The sequence below is a fragment of the Petaurus breviceps genome, unplaced genomic scaffold (genome assembly GCF_028583685.1).
Source record: "Petaurus breviceps papuanus isolate PSGF00001 unplaced genomic scaffold, PetGlider_PUasm1.0 229, whole genome shotgun sequence".
NCBI classification, from domain to species: Eukaryota; Metazoa; Chordata; class Mammalia; order Diprotodontia; family Petauridae; genus Petaurus; species Petaurus breviceps.
In genome coordinates this window covers 31,033,117-31,037,874 of record NW_027185903.1, presented here as the reverse complement: position 1 = coordinate 31,037,874, position 4,758 = coordinate 31,033,117, and the positions used below count along the sequence as shown (strand labels likewise).

Here is a 4,758-nt window from a genome sequence, read left to right as displayed (position 1 = left end):
GCCAGAATATGCACACACACACACACACACACACACACACACACACACAATTTAAGAGAGAATGAATGGAAGAGCTGACAGAAAGAACAATTTCTGGTTATATAATCTAGAGAGACCATGAGCCACTTGTGACTAATGGCTAGAAAAGCTGACCCTTCTCCTCCTGGATTCTGTTTACATTAGAACGATTCACACCACCTCACAGACCATCTATTCATTCACACCACCTCTCAGGCATCCTAGGAGAACAATTTGGAGAATTCAGGAACTATAAACATATAGCGTTATAAACAGGATCACAAGTACTGTAAGGCAAGGGCCATGGAGCTGAACAGTTCGTTTACTACTGGTCTGTAATCTCATTCTACCTAGTTTTCATCTTCTTCCCCAAGACAGCTCTTAAGCAGAGGTTACATGAACCAGCTCAGGGGAAATTGAAGCTGAGAAGTTTTTGTTCCACTCATTTCAAGTTGAAAGGAAGCCACTGTGTGAGTACAAAAGGGATGCTCTGTGGAACACGGAGCTGGAAAATATCCAAGGATTCCAAACAATCACAGACATAAATTTGCCTGTAAAATTTAAACCGCTGGGCAATTTAGCTCAGGGGCACATGGGTCCTACAGTCTTTTCAACGCTGAAAATGCTCTCTGGAAGGGAATGACAATATTAGCTGTACTTTCTATTCAGCTTAAAGGCACACACACTTAAAGGCAGAGCCAATCACTCTCCCTATCTTTAAATTGGACTAAGTTTCTCAGCACCCAGAACCAGCAGCACTGGGGCAAGCCACTTAGGCTGTCTATCTGCAGTGAAGTCTACCTACACTAGGGTGTGAGGGGTGTTCAGTGAAGACTAGCACCTCTGCTGTGAGGGCTGCTGAGGCCTTTTCAGGGATGCTTATCCCCCTTTGGGGTCCACCTTCACCCAACTCTCACCCGGGGCTCTAAGAAGCTGTAGCACACAGCAGCCATGCCCTGGTAAAACTGCCTTGGCAAATGGGCTAAAGCAGGTGGGGGGTAGTGGATGGACCACAAGCCCATTGGTGAGCAAGACTGGCATCTCCACCAAGCACATGAAGTCTTCCCCTTGTGGAATGGGCAGAAGCGAACAATGTGTTCCGACAACCATGAAGGCAGCTGAAGCAGGACCTGTGGAGCACTCAGAGCTTGGTCAGACACAGACGACGCCTAGGTCATCTGCTGAGTCCTGGGTCACTGCCAGTCTGACTTATGTCCTGTCCCTGGACTTTGATGACTCTGGAAGAGAAAGTGAGGCTGATGATTTTGTGCCACTCTGTTTCACTTAAATCCAATTCACACACCAGTCAAGATATGACTCTGTTATGTCATCAGTCCTCTCCAAAAACGAAGAACAAACAACATCTGCACTGGAATAATGATCTGCAAGGGAAACAGTCACTCAAACAATTCAGTGGTATTCAAAATTTAGTGTTGTATAGGTCCAACTCACCAGAAAAAAAAACTAAAATGATGATGCTTTCACTAAATTCAGCTTTTTCTTTCTTCTCCTTGATTTAAATCAAATCAATCCATATGTGTATTGATATGTATAGACACAGTGAACAACTAACAACTTAAGAAAATGATGGAGAAAATATGATTAATGTTAATTAAATTTAATAATGTATTGTGAGTACATTTTCCTTTTTCAGAGAGCCAGTTGTTAAACATTTCCCAGCTCATCTCTGGTTCAAGTCCTGCCACTGATACATACTGACTGGGTTGTGACTCTAAGTTAGTTTAACCCTTTGTGTCCTAGACCATTCTCTAGTACCATAGGTTGCTTAGCAAGACACTAGCCTGCAGTGATAGAGGAAGTTTCCTTATCAAAAGTCTCCCACACCATTGAAATCACAGAAACAAATTTTTAAAATAAACTCAGACATTAAGTCATACATACATACAAAGACAAAAATGAAATAACTCATTCCTTCAAGGGGCTTACATTCTACTGGAAAAGTTGGGACAGCTAGGTGACACGGCAGATAGTAAACCTGCCATAAGTCAGGAAGAACTTTGACTTCAGTCTTTTTTTTTCTTTTTGGAGAGGGGAAGGCAGGGCAATTGGGGTTAAGTGACTTTCCCAAGGCTACATGGCTAGTAAGTGTTAAGTGTCTGAGGCCTGATTTGAACTCAGGTCCTCCTGACTCCAGGGCTGGTGCTCTATTCACTGTGCCACCTAACTGCCCCTTGATTTCCATCTATTACAGTGTATGTGACCCTGATCAAGTCATTCAACTGCTCTCTGTCTCAGTTTCCCTACATATAAAATGGGGATAATAATAAAAACTATCTCCCAGAGTTGTCAAATGAGATAATAATTGCAAAATAATTAAAAATAAATGTCTGTAACATAAGTGCTAATAAATATTCTACATAATATTTTATAAGTAGCTCCACTAATATTATTATATATAGTATATAAGTGATGCATTATTATGATATATACTATGCAAGGGCTATATATTATTATGCTATATGGTATATAATGCTATATATCATTATAGTAGGTACTATATGTTAGCTATCATAAGTGTGATTACTAGATGATCTCTAAGGACCATTACAGCTCTGGGTGCTATGAACCTAAGACAAGAGGTTCTACAAAAGTCCTGAATTCCCAGGTAAAAAGTTCCATGAAATCGGAGTTTGGAAAATGGATAGAAATGGGGATTGAAAAGCTGAGTTACCAGTCCCATTTAGATACATAGGACTACCTGAAGCATCTATTGTATATTTTCCCACCATGCTCCCCATAAGAAGCGCAGGGTGACATCTGGATGCCATGGGGGAAGCAGGCTTCTGGTTATCAAAACCCAGTGAAAATATTCATGACTTCACAGAAGCCCACCTTGTCATTTATAGAGTGAAAGAGAATCTGCAGGCAAAGGGAAAGATCTATTTTAAAAGCACGCAGCTGGCTTACACTCCCATGGGGAGATAGGGGAAAAAGCGAGTGATGTCTCTCAAGGCCCGCCTCTACCCTGAGCTGGACAAGGACTTGTATTAATGTGGATCCCAACTTTCCTCCACACCAGGTAGTGCTCTGCTCTGCTCTCCCTACATCCAAGAACCTTTCCTCTGTGAACTTTTGCAGCTGGCATAAGCCAAGTGGAGTTCTTTTTTTCCTTTAACAGCTCCAAAAATCTTCAATAATTCCATTGCCGGTTAGGTCAACTGGCCGGAAAGACTCTGAGGCTAGGTATGGGCAGGCAGGCAGGAGAGAGATGAACTGAAGCCCATGTGTCAACAAAGAGATGTATCTTCAAAAAAAAAGAAAAAAGAGACAAAAAGAGTATTTAACAGGAGAAGATGAAATATAGGGCAAAGACCAGGAAGGCATACAGGGAAAACTAGGGAAAGACAGCAGATGTTGCAAAGGATATTCTTTCATGTTTCCTGTGCACCAAAAATGTGCAGATGTATGTTGGCAGGGCTACAATCAGAGTACAGAGGGAGGCTATAGCTTGCACATCTGGAAGCTATTTGGTAGGGGTGTAGAGTTCAAATGCTTTCTCCTTCAGCTGGTGGCAGACGTACCTTTCCGGGCAGGAGCCCACTGCAGGTTGGCCAGTGCCCGGCCTCGTTACCAGGGGTGTCACTGGAGCTCTGGAGGAAGAGGAGTTCACCCCAGCTTACCATCCAGGGCCAGCAGGACTGGGCTGGCTTTCTCTCGGAGGGGTCTGGCCCAAGGAAAAGCAGAAATGATAATGAAGAAAGGAGAGGAGGGGGGAGGGAGAAGCAACCAGCACCAAAGCTGAGCGAAGTCTGGCTCCCAATCAAGAAACAAAATGTACTTGGATTAAATCCAGTGCATGAGTTAACTTGAGTGCAAAGCCGACCATTCAGGGGAAGTGAAATCTTGACTGGACTGCCTAGTAACACCGAGGCATCACACTTAGACAGTGTTCACTCTTCTCAGAAATCTCAGAAGTCTGAAGATCACTCTGATGGACGTGACAAAAGCAGGAGTGGAGTTGAAATCATGCCCTGGGGTTTAAATAGGATCCAAGAACCACAGGACATTAGTTCTGGAAGAGACCTCAGGGGTCCCTGCAGCCCATCCATGGCCCCATTCAGGCAGACCCTCTATGAGATTCCCCAAAGCCCAGCCTCTGTTGTAAGATTTTAGTAATGCACTCACTATGCTATGAGCTGGGCTATTCCCTTTTCAGACAACACTAATTATTAGAAAGTTCTTTCTCATAATTGAGTTGAACTCTGCCTCTCTGCAACTTCCATTCATTTGTCTGTTATACCCTTTCTAAGGCAAACAGGATATGCCTAATCTCTTTTCCATATGACAGCCCTTCAAATACTTGAAAAAAGCTATCCTCTTCCCCTAAATCTTCTCTTCTTTGGATTAAACATTCCCAGCACCTTCTATGGCCTTTATACAACAAAAATTTAAGGCTCTTCACCATCCTTCTCACCTTGCTCTGGTCACATTCCAATTTGTTGAGATCCTTCTTAATATGCCATGCTTAGAACTGAACACAATATTTAAGATATAACATGGCCAAGCCAAAGGAGAGCTATTGTATTAGGTTCTGGTAGCCACTGTGGCTTCGTCCTGAACTTGCAATCAGCTAAAACCTCCAGGTCTTTCTCACATGAATTGCCATTAAGGTAGGATTCCATCATCTTCCTTGTGTCATGAAGGGGGAAAAATCCTAAATGCTGAGATTTCTCTTTTTCCCTATCAAATTTAATCTGATTACTTTTAGTCCATTGTTCT

General features: G+C 42.8%; 1 long non-coding RNA gene across 1 annotated transcript in view; it reads right to left on the bottom strand.

Annotated features, from left to right (window-relative positions):
- The window catches only part of LOC138167499 (uncharacterized), a 51,737-nt gene extending 47,441 nt beyond the window's left edge, over positions 1–4,296 (bottom strand). The window contains exon 1 of the long non-coding RNA XR_011169898.1: positions 3,561–4,296. This is a non-coding gene — a long non-coding RNA (uncharacterized lncRNA). The remainder of the gene's footprint in view (positions 1–3,560) is intronic.
- Between the last annotated feature and the right edge of the window lie 462 nt (positions 4,297–4,758).